This window comes from Neopsephotus bourkii, unplaced genomic scaffold (genome assembly GCF_033783945.1).
Source record: "Neopsephotus bourkii isolate Nb327-2 ecotype Australia unplaced genomic scaffold, CSIRO-AGI_Nbou_v1 NB_1526, whole genome shotgun sequence".
NCBI lineage: Eukaryota > Metazoa > Chordata > Aves > Psittaciformes > Psittacidae > Neopsephotus > Neopsephotus bourkii.
In genome coordinates, this window is record NW_026902002.1 from 3,687,804 (window position 1) to 3,704,484 (window position 16,681).

Consider the following 16,681-nt stretch of genomic DNA (forward strand, 5'->3'; position numbering starts at 1 on the left):
CACGGCCCACGGGACAGACGAAGGTCCTCTCTCATGCTGCTCAGTATTGCAAAAGCTCAGACCCTTTTTTTTTTTTTTTTTGCTAAAATGACAGAGGTAAGTCAATTAAGAACTGTCGAGAGACTGTTCCAGTACCAAAATGAAATACTTAAAAGGCACAATAATGATAAACCAGAAAAAGTTCAGATTGACTCACCTGAGACTGCAAAAACTGTATGTATCATAGTTTTCAATCACTCTGAAACACAATTTTTTCTCCATACATAGCTGATGGAACATTAATTAATTAATAATAATATAACATTAATTAACCCATGATTTTTAGATACCCATTATTATTTCTTTCATTCTGGCTTATATACGAGTTAAATACCAAGCACCTACAAGAACAGAGGAAGGGCCAGAGTGTGTTTCAGGAAGAAAACCATGTTTAATAAACTTCAGACATTAGGCTTAGAAACTGTGCCAGCAGCATTCCATCATCTTGTTTCTGTAAATGCTGAACAGCCAGTGAAATTAAAAGAAGCTTTATATTGCACAGACAAACATAAGATAGGTTTTGGTGTACCTATCAGTCAGCTGAAATGCAGACATTAGCATACTAACTTTGTGGATGCTCAAACGACATAATTGTCAAGATGAAAGCAGCTGACTCAAATTCAACCTGAATTATATAGAAGTGGTAAAAGGAAGCAGGGAAGAACTTTGAGGAACCAAAAGAAGGTCTGATTTCTCTTCCTTTATCTTTTTTCTAAGATAACACTGTGGCAGCACTCAAATCCTAAATGCATATATTTCCAAATGACAACACTGAACACTAATGGAACTACAGTTATGACACTCTGTTAACTAGTCTTTCTCCTCACCATGCTCTACCTTGTCTCTCTTCCCCCTCATCACCATTAAAACCCTTCTCAAGGTGCAGTGTAAGTTCACCTGCATAGTCTTTCCACTTCAAATATTAGGACAGGCCATGCTTCTCTACCTCTCCATTTAGCTGAAATGTTTTTTCAAGTATCAAAACATGCACCCACCACCAGCACCTGCTCAATGCAACAACAAGGCAGATGACAATGGGACTGCTGGTCTGCATCTCAAGGTAAAGGGGGCCGGGAGAGACACAAGTCATGGGTCATGGCACCAGCTGGTTCCAAGATGAAATTCTACAAAGCAGTTCCTAACATGACATCATCCTCATGCAGAACCAGCCTGGCTTGTGAGCAGGAATTAGGAGTTTGGGGGAGGGGGAGAGGGGAAAGGCTATTGCAATCTAAAAGCTCCTGCTGTTTACTTGACTTTGTTTTTCAAAGCATCAGCAACAGTGAAAAAAACAAAATTTGAATACACTAAAATCCATTAATTGATGAGTACCCTCCTGACAACCAGAACAAAACTCTTTCCTTTTGCATATGCTTTACACCCAAGAGGATAACCTGATGGAAACTGCACAAGAGCTGTCCCAAAGCCACAGCACTCAAGGGGTCCATTTAGAAGACAGTAAGTACTAGTGAACACAGAGCATTGTATTTTATGTCACATCATCTTGGGGCTATTTCAAAAGAAAAGCAGAAGCAGCATCAATTTTCTAAAGCTTCTAGTGTGCTCAAACAACACCCTTTGAGACCATCTCACTCCGTATAACCCACCTAAAATCTTCAGGATTGAAAGGACTGTTACAGTTGATATGGCCCAAGGTGCAATGTGAATAGCAAAGGTTGGAAGTACTTCCAAGACAACCTTGTGCTATTGCAGGTTGGTTACTTCTGTAGTTGCTATAGTCAGGAAATTGAGAATGTCGGAAAAGAGTACATGCTTTACATTGCATAAGCTGAACAGAAAAAAATTAACCCCAAAACTCCATTCATTCAAGATTTTTTTAGATTTTCACTACAATACAGGAACAGGAAACTACACTTAATATTTGCTTGACCTCTGAGGAGAAATCCACTAGTGAATATTTCACTAACAATCTCTGCACAAAGCTGAATATGCAAATTAACACGATTAGAGTGTCACAGAAAAGATAAAAATTACACTGTTTTGAATGCCAAATGTAAATACATCATTTTCAAATGAAACTGTCAAACATCTTGTTGTGGTGGTAAAAAGCAAATCACTATGCAAAAAGATAATACAAGAAAAGTCAATTGTGTGTTTCTAATAATAAATGTTCTTGTGGCTTTTGAAGTCACAAAAAACTCTTGGCTGAATTGAAGCATTGATTTCTGTAGTTATTTATGTGCAGTTCCTATTAGAATTCTATTGAATTCCTTGAATGGTGAATGGAAGTGCTTTTGAAAACACACACAAAAAACTGTTAAACAAGGGACAAAATAAATGGAAAGTGCAGTGTTGCCAAAAAAAGTTGCAGAAAGTCAACAGAACATTTCAACATTTTTTTGAAGTGCTAGCATGTACCACACTGTTTGGCAGAAATGATGAAGTCATGTACAAAATACATTTCCCTTTCACTCCTAAAGAGGAAGCATGAACATTGCTATATGCTTCTCAAATATTGTTTTAGAAAGTTCTTGTGATACTCTTCACATTTGTTTTCCAGTAAAACATGGGTTTAGTGTTACAGATTTTTAAAACAGTATCACTCCTTCTGTCCACTACACAATATGAAGATATTTTATTTAGCATGTCCACAGATATGAGAAGTGTACAATATATATTAATTATATGATGGACAATAAACAGATACACTTCTGAAAGCCAATTCCCTACTGATTTTAGGCAAAATTAGTTAAAATAGTTATTAAGAATACATATATTATAGAACTTTCTCTGCAAGTGCTGGAAGTGCATCGAAGGCTTGAGACCTGGGTCTCTAATGCCCATATTCCTAAGCATTCATTTTTATGCCATTCTTAATACACTTTAAAGCATTTGCAAGGCAACTGGATAACCCACCAACACTGTAAGGAGATAAATCTGTTACCTCAGCTTTAGAAATGTTAGGCCTTTAAAACACAAATTGGTTTCTATTAATTGTACGTAACACAGTAGGCTGCAAGCCCATTTCCACACTTTGAAAGCTACAAAAAATAATAATATTATTTTATAAATAATTAGTCAGTGCTTTTTATTATTTTTACTTTGACACAAAGAACTATTATAAAGGCAATAAACAACCACTAGGAAAGGAATCCCTTCCTTTTTACAATTTTGCGTAAAGTCTGACAATGGATTATGTTTTCATCTTAAATGTTATGAAAATAAGGATATTTATACATTGCCAAAAGAAAAAAGATTTCACTGTGCTTTTTTCTGAGTACTAATTAAAGTCATATAAATCTGGAAAGCAGATTTTTAGAATATGGCTTTCCATTTACAGCAGAAAAAAAACCCATAGCATTAACACATTAACCTTCAAAACTTCGGTCTATCTTTATTTTCACTGAAGACCACGTCTGTTTTCACATAAACTCCTCATAAAAAGACTGCTCTTTAATGACTTAAGTAGTCAGTAACTTATTTTGAAACAACTTCAAATTATCATAATAGCACTACTTGGTACATGTAAGGATTCATTTTTTCTGTTTTCTCTCATTTACTTGTAGCACAGTAATTCTGCTGAACTATGGCAATTACTTCAATCTTGGGGAATCTAATGTCAATCTGCAGTTATCTTTTTCCCTAACACGATGACATTATTTGCTATCACACACTGCCCTTAGACGACAGATAGATCTCCAGTGATACAACACATCCTAGCTTATTGTACAAAAATGCTAGAGCACACACAATTGTCACGGTACTCCAGGTGCAGCAGAATGCATAACATATTCAGTATGAATGGGAAAGTCATAAGTGAAAAATGCCTTTTGCAGATACCGGAGTAAGTATAACCATTTCCCAGAACAGTCTGAATCAATCTGTTTGTTTGGAAGATGGGGGGGGGGAATACTGTAAAGAGGTGGATTGAAAAATGCTTACATCAATGTGACTTAGAAACCGGAGATTTGACAAAGTAGCTTTATTGGCAACACAACTTCCATTCAAAGGTGGCTAAATGTTAGCTGAAGTTTCAGATGTTAATCAGCTTTCTCTTTCAAGCTACTCTCTCACATACATTTCATTAGTATAATTCCTACAAAGCACTTTTATTTCTGTTTTCTCAGGCCTGTGTATGTGTTTTCAATGCCAAAGAAGTAATCATCTACATTACCCTTATTCAGAGGGGGATGCTTTTTATGAAAATTCTTCTGCAAGAAACATCTAGCATTAATGAGCCTCACATACAGCTTTCCTGTAAAAGGAGAGACAGCATATGTGATGGGGAGGGGGAGCTGCACCAGAATCATAAAAAGAAGGCAATGCCTCTGCTGGTGACTACAACTGAGTCTTTTAATTGCTTACTTCAGTCTTATTAAATAGCTTACAGCTATCTAGAGAATTTCTAATCTTTCATTTAATTAATCTCAAGAATGAAGTTCTCCTTTAGGAATTTCCTCTTAGAGGACTTTTTGTGAGATGTTAATTTTCAGGCTATTTTCTAGTCTTCTACAGAGGAATTCTGTTCTAAGTGTAACTGCATATATCCTTAATGGCTACTCATGCCTCATTTTCTCACTGTATCTCTCTCAGCCTTTTAAGTGTTTTGTTTTTGAAAGCAGAGATGTTTTAATTAATACATTTATTATGCTTATTACTCAAGTCAATAGAATTCACTTAATTATGGCAAATTTTGAGAATAATCCAGTTTCTGCAAGCACAGGGACTATGAAAAGTCGAAAAGGGCTTTACAAAAAGAACCCAGAGAATATCCACCACATTCTGTTCCTCCCCAGATGCCAAGTCACTTACCCAGCAGATCCAAGAGCCGTAGAACAAAGAACTCAAATCTATACTAGGAGCTAAAGGAAAACACAGTATCACCAATGCCTAAGGTCTCTAAAGTAACAGCAAATCTAGTAAGTGAAGATGCCAAAAAAAAAAAAAAGTAAGCAAAGCAAAAAATAGCTTTTGCTTTCCTGACAAAGATCTCCAAAAATTCAATTATTTCCTTAGTCCCAAATATGAATATCTGAAAGTTTAAAAGTTCAAGCCATTTCCAAACTGAGTGGTTTACAAATCTGACTTATATGGTATATTTTAATATATCATAAAATGAAAATAAATTCATAAGTGAATGGTTAAAAAAGATAAAAGTTAAAAACTCTTACCACCATTAATGTTCTGTCTCTCCTTACATAGCTGGACATACAGTGAATTTGAGAATCTAGAAGCACAACTAGAAGCAACTGTATCAGCCCTATAATGAAAGATCTAAGTCAGGAGTCTAACTCAAAGCTCAGAGAAACCAAGCAAACTAAAATATATTCAAATTATTTGGAGGTATGACTGACCCCATAACATAGCTGACTGATCTATATGTTCCATTGTAATGCCACTTCTGTATTTCAGTTTCCCCCTCCTGTGCTTGCATGTTCCAGTTATGTCAGCAGCAGCTTCCCATGTGGTCATGAGATTTGCTGATATTAAACAAACAAAAAAAACACACAACCCTTATTCACCGTTCCTAATTGTGTTTTTCAAAACTTGATATGTTTTATAATCACTGCAAGCAGCTCCCCGTTTTCCCTTTCCTGTCTTGTTCATCCAGACTTAGACAAACATAATAAATTCTTTAAGTTTTAGAGGCAGCCACATTCTAATCTTTTTTTATAGACACTACATCTGGAAAGGTCCTTTCAAACATTAAAAAGATCAGGTGCACTGAGATGAGCTAACAGGATGCGTATCTTCTTACAGAGTCAACACACAAGACTAACACACAGTAAATGGAGAATTACTTGCAGATTAGGATTCCCAGGACTCACCCATAGCCTCATTTGCACTCAAGTACTAAAAACAGATTGTGGTATCAATCCTAACAGCAGCCTGCCTCCCAGAAAAAGCCAGAACCACTTCCAAGGAAAGTCTTAATAGCAGCTCACAGTTTGGAGTTTACAGGCCACAGTGATTTAAAACTCAAATTCCAAGTTATATAAAACTTTATTTTTAAAAAGACAAACTATTTGATACGAGTCCCTTTTCCTGAAGTATACCTTTTCTGAGTTGGGACACTATATGACTGCTTCAAAAACAGTACTGAGGCTATATGCAGTTTAGAGACAATAAAAAGCTGCCATATGCAGTGCACATACACAATCAGGGGGATGGGGAAAAATGCATGGGGGAAAAAAGAAAACCCACAACTAAAAAACTTACACTGCAACACATTGCTGGTCATCAGCACCAGCCACCTTTAACCCTATTCACACATCTAAAGACAAAAATATGTCTCAATACTTTTTCAGATGACACTAAAAGCTTGCTATAAGTATGAAGACAGACAAATGCAAAGCAACGTATGTTAATTTTAACTTTCTCCAAAGCCAATTTTTTCGCGAGAAGTCTGCATTTCCCCCCAGAAAAAGCATTTGTGAATTCAGGAAAAAAAAAAAAAAACCAACAAAAAACACCAAAACACCAAACCACACCACAAACAAGCCCACAGTTTCACCATGTGATTTTCCTCCTAAATTATTTTGTCTTTATTTATTTATTTATTTATGTAAGTAAATGCACTGAATCACTGGCATAAGATCTGGGAAGCATCCTCTTCTGTGCAAGGAGAAATATATCCCATGTTAGGTTTTTTATATTTTTTTTCCGCAAAATCAGTTATGGTAAGAGCTCTAAGTTACGATGAGCATGTTTTTAAACTTATTACTCTTTGACATGTCTTAGAAAAATACAAAGCAAGGCATCCTCAGTAAATTATTCATTCATCCAGACAAAGCTATGCTAACCCAGGAGTTCAGAGTGTTAATAGCAATAACTGTTCTTCCACTGACAGGTATAATTCTATGTGTTCTTATTGAAAAGGTCAGCTCTCTACCCAGAGAAATGAATTTCATTTCTATTCTCTACTGAATCTCTATTGGCACGGCCAAGAGAGAACACAAGTTTCTGCTACGTCACACTTGGAATTTCTTCTTTTAAAAAACACAGCTTTTCAGTGTGTCATATCCACTTGCTTGCCTCTCCTGCAAATACCACCTTCCACTGCTAAAGAAAACACAACACTACTGCTTGTTAACCTTCTTCCAAGACAAAGTATGTTAGCACATCTCTGAGACAGAGGAAACATAGCAGGCTCTTATCTTTAACCAGATGATGTTTTGGTTTACATGGACAGCTATCTGCTGCAGATAGAGTTCCAATTTCTGGCTTTAAGCCTGACCAATGCCATAATACATATATATAAGAATAATTTTCTCATACGAGAAAATATTTTAAAAGTAACTTCCATTGCAGTCAACAAACATTCAGTTTCAGTGTTTCTCATTTCTGGTCTTTCACAGCAGACACAGAATATTATTTGGGGATTTGATTTATGGGTTTTTTTGGGGCTGGTTGGTTTGGGTTTTTTAAAGCAGCAAGATGTTGGTACATAAATGTAATAAACTGACCAAAGGACTCAGGAAAAGCTAAAGTATGCCCAACTGTCTTAAAAGTTAGTATCCTCTTATGAGAAAAAATAAGTGAGGACCATTTGTATAACTCAAACACAATCAACAGCATAAAATCAAATTGTATTTCTACTAAAAAAAATAAAAATTACTTTATTTAAACTATCAAACAAAATAACAAAAACACATTCAACTGAAGCCTCCAGACTGCAACATCATCCCAAAAAAAGCCCCAATTAGAATAAGGTTTTCAGCATTTAATACCAGATATTTAGCGATTTTTAAAGTATAAGCCCCAGGTTGATAAGAGAACTGAATACATGTTCCTTCAATCTAATCTACACCATTCTACTTAAAAAAAATCCACGTGTGAAAATGTTAATCTCTAGCAGCATTACATTTGATTTTCATTTGAAGATTCTGGCTTTTGGTCAAGCAGAATAATTCAGTCATTATTCTCTCGGCTAGTTACCTTGCAGAAAATAAGAATTGTTGAGAAAGGCAATGTACAAACATACACGCAATAGCAAATGTATTAGCAATTTTTTCCTCTAAAATTTAATGGATGGCCGGAAAACTCTAAAGTGGCAACTGCATTTCATTTCCCAATCAGTGAAAATATTTCCTAGAGCATTCCTCTTTACAGATCATAAGTACTCATAATTAAAAGACTGTTTATTTTTAAATAGATATTAGCCATTTCCCCTTTCCTCATGTAACTGTAGAGATGGCAGTATCTCATAAACCACGCATATGGAATTCCATTTATCATCCAACAGTCACCTTATAACTTGTCCAAGAAGTAATGTGCCAAGAGAGGTCTAATTGCATCACCCTACCAAGTTTTTTTTGAAGGTGCATAAGCTGAGAAAGAAGAACCAGGTGTAATTCTCACATATCAAACAAATATTCATCTAGTTATGCTTCTGTGATCCACCTGAGTACCTACATGACCATCATCTGTAATATTCTATAGCATAGTACTGGGACAGCAAGCATACAAGCAGCACAGGCTTCAGTAATGCTGTAACACAGATCACCATAAAAGATCATATTCTTGTAACCTACATCTGGACATCTGGTTCTGGTATGTCGACACATCAATAAAACATCTGTGAACACATTAACTGCTGTAAACTTGAAGCAATCTATTTTGTAAGTGACAAATAGCAGTAATTTTCTAATAACTCTGAAATCCTTCAAAATAAAGAATGGATTTTTTAAATATGTACCCAAAGATACCCAATTTTATGATGTATCAGAGAGAACTTCCAGAAAATAGAAAAATTTTAGAAATTAAAGGCTTTCAAAAGCCTACATAAAACTATTTTTCTGCTAATTCAGTGGATCACAAATCCCCAAGGAAAAACAGCCTCTGTTCCCAAACAAGCATATATGAACAGCTGGCCCAGACTTTAAAGACCTGCTGTTGTGTTACCAGGCCACTGTTGAGCTCTTTTGGTTCTGTCTCCTGCTCAGGCCATTCTCCCCTCCTCTTCTTCCACCTCCACAGTTCCTTCCTTCCGTTACAAACAACAAACAATCTCATATTATATATACACATAAACCATTTTTACAGTTGTTGATGCTGGAGCATAATAAAACTCATGAGAATTTTGTCTGGCCATTTTATAAAACAATGACAGCACCAGAGTGAAAGTGAGATATCACTCAAAAGAAAAGAAAAAAAGAAAAAAGAAAAAAAAAAAAAAGAAAGAGAAAGCAGAGTCAACCATCTGCTGAAAGATTCTCTTGTTTGACCATTTTCTAATTGGTGAGAATGGAAGTGAGGTAACACAAAACAGGATTTGAAGGCATAGGATTCATGTGATCTTGTACCAAATTTACACCCAAACTGGGAGGTGGGGAGGCAGAACACAGGGAAGGATGAGTCAGAATCATGATGTATCAAAGGATCTAATAGTAGTATGAAAACCTGAGAAGACAAATCACATAAATGTGCTATTTATCAATATAACGTTGACATCAACAACAGAACACATACATGTCCCTACTAATTTTTTTAATTGTTTTGATCAGCTGAAAAGTTAAAGCAGAATTTTTAATCCACCATAATTTTACTCAGACATGTAACCCAACCCATTTACCTCATCCAAAGGTCTAAACTGCCCAAGCAAGCCACTGTGTCCTTTGTTTCCCACATACAGGTTAGTTTAAGAGACTAAATGAACCACCCCAAGTATCTCCTCCTCCAGTATATTCCAACTTGTAACTTCCACTCAGTTCTCCAGAATCTGCTTATAGAGTACACATTTCACCTTTTATATGTGAGCATAAAGAAATGCACAGAACTTCCAGACACATTCAACAAAACATACATAAGATAACCTACCAACGATAACAAGACCCTAGAGAGATGGAACCCCCAAATGCTGATCAGGACCTTTCAGGAGCACTAAATTACAACATAAAAGAAATTTCAACCCCTCTTTTTCCCAAAATAATCATGTCACACACTACTGTATTAGGTTGTTACTCTAGGCACCAATCCTGCAGCTTTCTGCACCCACAGAAGCCTGTATGGCATGCCTCGAAAACACAAAGGTTAACAACAAAACATACAAAACATTCACACACAGCAAATACTCATGATAAACATCAGACTAATGGCTACAGAATGACTGTTTGAGCTCCAGTTCCTGCAGTGAGTTTTGTGTAGATGCATCCCTCTGCCCAAACAGGGGTCACTGCAGGATCACAGCCAAAATGATGTACCCTGGGTATTAACTTACAATATATCCCAAATACGCTAATGGTAATGACATGTAAATAGTACTACATTAACTCAATTCATTAATAGATGGCTCACTCCATACAGCCATGAGCATTATTTCTAAGATTACAGGATTTTGCTTTTGTTCATGTTTTACAAATTTAGCTGCTAATAAATTAATTCTAGTCACAGAAGAACAGTATAGGCTTAACTTTCCTGTTGCTACAGTATAAGTACATCCAACCTGCTGCTATAGTGCAAGTATTTTTAGCAAGGGTGTTCGATCAATACTGCTATGTACAACCTAAATTAGACATTGTAAAGCATGGCAACAAACAAAACATTTCGTGGAAAATTTTACCAAACAAGAAACTGACATCAAACTAAACCCTAAGTAGGTGAGCCTGATTCCAAACAAACTTAACTGCAAATATTAAGAAAATGTAACAAAAGGTAAGATAATAATATATCTCTACTTTTGAGGAAAATGCATTTGTATTGCAATGATTTGATCTAAGAAAGAAAAAACCTACAAAAACACAAACATAATCTAAAAATACACAAACTGTAATGACAACAAAATTATCTCAAAAAATCAGACCAACAGGTACATTTCTGAGTTTATAAAGCATAAACGTGCCTGGGAAGCATATAAACACACACATACATATCTGTAAGCTTATCACCCAGAATCATATTTTATCAACATGATGCAAAGGCAAAGTCATGCCAATATGTAAAAACAACTTTTTAGGTCAGTGAAGCAAGGAATCCATTGTCAAGAAAATGGCATCCATAAGATTACAATACTGAATATTTTATGCTTAGGCAATTAACTGGAAAACTTTCCTACAACATAATATATATACCTCATGAGAAAATGGTTTTACCAATTCTAATGTACCCCATTCTTGTATTCCAGCAACGCACATTCACGGTGCGACGAGCTCATAAACATCTCCATGTGGGTGAACACACCAGAGGTTCCCAACATTACAGAGCAGTTACTTGCCAGTAACAGGCAGGCAAGCGTGCACTCACATCCCCACCCCCCCCCCACCCCCCCCATTCAACGCAGAGTTTGGCTCAGGGCAAGAAAAATGCCCCGTGGGTGAGAAAATGTATGTGCATACTGTAGTGTAACAATTATTCTTCAGCTGAGATCCACTAGCACTTCTGTAATACACAAATCACATAAATACTTTCTATCTCACAGTTAAAATAATGTAACAGCTTGGCCACACTGAAGCCCTGGAAGGGTGGCAAGTAGCAGCACAAAGTTCATTCACATGTATTTTCCAACTAAACGACACAAATTCTTTGAATAGGCAAGTGGTGGGAACATTTCACTTCCACTGGCAGCTATCTAGTTTTAGCAACTAGCTCTTGGAGATTTTTTGAGAGGAAAAGACGTTATTCCTCTTCCAGCTGGTGCTGCAACAGTATACACGAATTAACCCATCCCCAGGTACACCGAAATCCTCTGTCGCATATAGACACAGGCGATTATACAAGCCTTCTGCTTGAGGGAGATACTAAAAATGTACCAGAGGAATGCAACGACAGCACTCAAACCCATTTCCCTTGCCCATAACCAGGGCAACGCGCACATGTGCCTAGAAAGCACAGGAACGCAAACTTTCATATGAAACATGTTAAAAACAATAATTTGTTTCGGGCACTCAGCAGAGTTCACCACATTTTACAGTCCCCAACCGCCCCGACCTGCCCCCACCGCCAGCGGCCCCGCAGCTCGCTTCCCAAGGGCTGTTTACGAGCCCTCTCCGAGGGCCGGTGGCCGGTTCCACACAATCCCCCCGACGCCTGAGGCAGAGAGGATCCGGATCTCCCGATCTCCCTTCTTTTCGGACACACACGGACACACAGAAAGGGCACCCCCTCACCCGCGCCCCCCCTCCCCCCCCCCTTCCAAGAGAGCTCGACACGGCCACTCTCCGCCACCGGCGACCTGTGCGCGAAGTTACGGGCGGGGAGCGAGGCTGAAGGGAGCAGCGGCCGCCACAGCCGCTGTGGACGGGGGTCACGTCACAGGAATACGGCGCACAGTATCACCCCCCGTGCCGACGCCCCTCTTCCCACCCCCAGCACGGAGACCCGGGTGCCCCGCCGGCCGCCGTGCCGTGCCTTACCTTCATATAACAGCCACGTCCTTCCAGATGGAGCGGGGACCGCGGAGGGAAGAGGCGCGGGGGCTGCGCTCGCCGCTGCCGCCCCGCGACCCCCCGCACGGGCACGCGCCTCAGGCGCTCGGGCACGCGCCGGGGTGCGCGCGCGCAGCACCGCACCGCACCTCCGTGCGCGGGAGCGGGTGCGCCGCTCTCTGCCTTCAGTTCCCCCGCAGCGACCGCCCCAGCCGCAGCCTCGGGAGCGGCGAGAGCAGCCGCAGCAGCCGCCCCGCGCCCAGCCGCAGCGGCGAGGACCACATCGTACTGCAGCGGCTGGGCCGAGGGACGGGGAGGTGGATGAAGGAGCTGGGGAAGGAACGGAGGGGGAAGCCCGGAGGGGGGAGGCGGCAGCGGATCCCCCCTTCCGGCCTCTGCTTTTCCCCTTTCCTCACAGTGACTGGCCGCAAGGGGTGGCGAGGCGGGAGTCGGGGTGCAGGCAGAGCAGCGCCGGGCTGGTCAGGTCTCCGCCTCACACACACCGGCAATCGCCCTGTGTGGAGACCCGGCCGGGAGGCAGAGGGGAACCAGGGAGCGGAGAGGCGGCGCGGCTCTGCAGAAGCGCCCTCCCTGACGGTAAGCAAGCAAGTGAGCGAACGCCTGTGGGAGAGAAGGGGGAGGAACAACAGCCTCCTCCCCTCGTGCCCGCCTGCCTGCCTCATACGGGGAGCCCTCGCAGCATAGCAACCAACATGGCGGCTGCGCAGTCACTCGGAGGCGGGCGAGCGGGGCGGGAGCCGACCTGCGAAAGCTCGCGAGAGTCAGAAGGGGAGTGAGAAGTGTGCTTCATTTTTGATTGGCCCAGATGCTTGTCTGTAAAAAAGGAAGAGGCAGGACTGAGTCTATCCTGCGGTCTGATTGGTTGGATCCTTCAGTTAAGGGGCGGTGCTCTGCGCTGTACCGTGTGGGGTTTAAGGCTATCAGGGGTGATCCTACTTCTTGATTTGCGAGACGGCGGGGGTTGTTGCTTTGGGAGGAGGAGGTGGTGGTGGTGGTGGTGGGAGCCATGGGCTCGGCTTCTGGCTCCTCTCCCGCCACGGGCCGTTCACCCGAAATACCGTCAGCATAGGTCTGTCCTGGACAGGGAGGCCCGGGGAGAGCGGGGGTTCGCCCTCTTCAGAAATGGGGCTGTGGGAAGGCAAGGTGTAGCCGCAGCCTTCCTGATAAACAGTGCTGCTGCTCCTGCCTGGGTAGGATGGAAGAGGTGAAGTCTTCCACACTTTCAGGTGCAGCCTGGGGACCAGCCTGGTCAGAGTCTCCATAGGGGGTAGGCCACGGGACACGGCAGGGCAGCAGTCTGGCCCTGGAGGGGTGGCATGGGAGCATAATGAGCAAGGAGAGATGGAGGAAGCATTTAGCAAAGGCGGTGAAGTAGTGATCACCTGTACACTGCAGTAGTGTGCTCCAGTGACAGCTGGTAACTGGTGCATCTCGATGTCATGGTGCTTGTGAGTAGTCTGAGTGCAAGTTTCAGATCAGGGCAATGTCACTTAAATGGCATCAAGCCTGAATTGACATCAGGGCTGCCAGTTAGTCAGATTCCTAATAGTAGATGGAAATGAGCCAGAGACAGGGAATGGTGCTGTTAAAACAGTGTAACATGTCTTGGCCACATGTCCACCCAGCCTCACCCTGCAAATGCCCTAGAGAGTCTTTTCTGACTTCAAGTCCTTGCCAGAATTCTTCAAGGTATGGAGTGCATTGTGCCTCTTGGCCCCTTAAAGATTTTCACATGCCTATGGGAAGGTTGGCTTTGTGAGACCTTAGTTCTCACAACTCGGTACTTTAATGTATTTATAGTATGTGTGAAAGGGTGGAAACTTGTCTTTAATGTGCATTTATTAAAATACAGCCTCTTAAAATGAGCTGTTTCCCGAATAACAGACACAGACCATACAGCTGGGAATGAGTTTTGGATTTCACAATTAAATTCCTAACTGTAGCAAGATGCAGAATAACACTAAGGGAGCTTGCATGTAGTCTTCTAATGATGAAGTTTGCTAAAATCTCATTCTTTTGATGTTTGAAAACCTGTTGTATATTTCCAACCTAAACTCTTCCTGTGCCAATTTTGTTCCTTTGCTTAAATAGCCCTTACCTCTAAGTGGTGTTTACCCCCAATTATTTTTAAGAAAGCAGTCATACTCCATTTTACTGGCTACATAATCTGAACTCTCAGCCTCCTCTCCATTTTCCTGAGTGATTATTAGCACACACAGGATTTTCCAGTTGTCTCATCTTCTATCAGGACTGAGTTAAATCAGGGGTTGGAAGACTGAGTTTGGGGAAGGCAGTCAAGCAGTAGTTTTAGATAATGCATAATTTCTGGAGCACTTTTAAATACTAGACTTTTAAATTATTATGACTAGAAAACACTCAGAAATTGCTGATATTTACACTTTATTAATGAAAGTCTATAAATAAGTGACAATGTTTGAAATGTGTATGTTTTCCCTGGCCTGAATAATTCCTAGACTGAGGGTTGCATAAAGCCCCAAAATACTACACACAGCATCAGTAATACCATTCCTCATTGTGTCCATGTTGCTTCAGCTCTCAAACATTTCCATACTTATATCAACAAACTAATTGTGGTGCTTCTAGAGACATCCAATAACCACTCTGCATTTCTGACCTACTGCTGGACCTCTCAAGCAGTGGATGAGATACATTCTTTTGGTCATTAAAGGGATCCTTAGCTGCACAGTTTGTCTTGGTTTCCTGGTAGTTCTCTTTCAGATCATGGCAAATTTATTCATAAATTGCATAGGTACATTTTAGTCCATTTGCACATGAGCTTCTAAATCTGCCTCTCACATTTTCTTATAATTCTCTTTACTGGTTTATATCAAACATACAGTTATGTTCATTTTGAGAATAACAACGACTAATACATTACTTGATACAGAGCGTGTAATAAAGAAGCAATCCAAACTGTTCAATGTGACTGTGGAACTATACAACATTTGTTTGGGAAACGTAACTTTGTCTGGAAAGGATATGTTTTGCTAATCTAACACAAAATTGGTGACATATACAGATATTAAAGGCTGGACATTCACAAGTTATTTCCTTGCAATGCATTATTATTCTTATAATTCATTGTTCATAGAAGGCTTAATTCAAAGCCCTAAATAAAGGCAGCGGAAGATTCCCACCATGTGCAAAGTACTTCAGGTCAGGCCTACCTTGCAAGAGCACTAAACGTCATAAAAAAAGATACTGAGACAAAGTTCTCCAGCTCACACTCTTGCAGCATCTGTGGGGCAAAACTGCACTGCAGTATATTTGTGCGAAAACATCACTCAGACTTGATAATGTGGAGTTCAGCAGAGAACTTGCTTTGCAGAATTCTGATTTCTGAGTTGCATGTTACATACCCTGAGTGATCACTTCCCAAAATTATGAATGAAAGAAAACAAACTGAAATGTGACTTTATTTGAAAAAACACGTTCATGTATAGAATGTTCAGTCAGCTCACTTTCAGTAGCGTGGCTGTTACATAAAAGAGCAAGTTTTTTGCTATAGTCTGCTTCTGTATATAAGCAGTGAAAGCTGCGTTTTGCATAGATACTTCATATAGCAAGAGCTTAATTTTCAAACCAGTGTGCGGAAATTTATCTGTACTGACCCTGATGCATTTTGGGGAGGATGTGTTATCTCATGACTAGTAATGTCCTGCTAATAAAATGCCAGTATCTTAAACCATTTTGTGCAACTTAAGCCTCACAGCTCTTACATAAATGTAGGAACAAACAAATTCTTCTCCTTTATTTAATAGATCTGGTATATGCTTGTGCCAACAACCTTATTACTCATGCAGGACCTTCCAACCAAGCTGTGAGAATTTATGTGAGAGAAATGTGTATTAAAAATGTGAATGGGATTTTAATCTTTCACTGAAATGCCATGCAAACTGCCTTGTTGCCAAGATGACATACTTAAACGCTGCATTAAAGCAATTCAAGATGAATGACTCTCACCACACGTGGAGATTAGCTGGGAAAGGAGCAGGAGACAAAGCACTTAATCTTAACACTAAAGTGAAGCATAACATATGTTTACTAGCACATTTCTTATAAAGTGGGGTCCTGATGCAGCAAAACACCTAGACATACAAGCCTCACTCATGGAAAACTCAGAGGCACAGGCACAGCCTTGAAGTGAGATTGGCCAAATCCCGTGTGGAGCATGCCATGTATCAATGTGAATGGCCCAGCAAGTTTGTGCCCCAGCAAGGTTCTGGGGTCACTGTTAAAATGTAGGAGTGACCTAAGTACTGAGTGTGCCCTTTCAG

General features: G+C 40.2%; 1 protein-coding gene across 2 annotated transcripts in view; it reads right to left on the reverse strand.

The window, feature by feature from the left end:
• Positions 1-16,681, reverse strand: part of PTPN4 (protein tyrosine phosphatase non-receptor type 4) — a 205,303-nt gene that overhangs the window by 102,666 nt on the left and 85,956 nt on the right. Inside the window, exon 1 of one of the 2 annotated variants that reach the window (XM_061370122.1) lies at positions 12,351-12,502. The exons of the other annotated variant lie outside the window; for it this stretch is intronic. The gene's annotated coding sequence lies outside the window, so the exon portion shown is untranslated. Of the gene's footprint in view, positions 1-12,350; positions 12,503-16,681 lie in introns of those variants that run through there. 2 annotated transcript variants of the gene reach the window in all.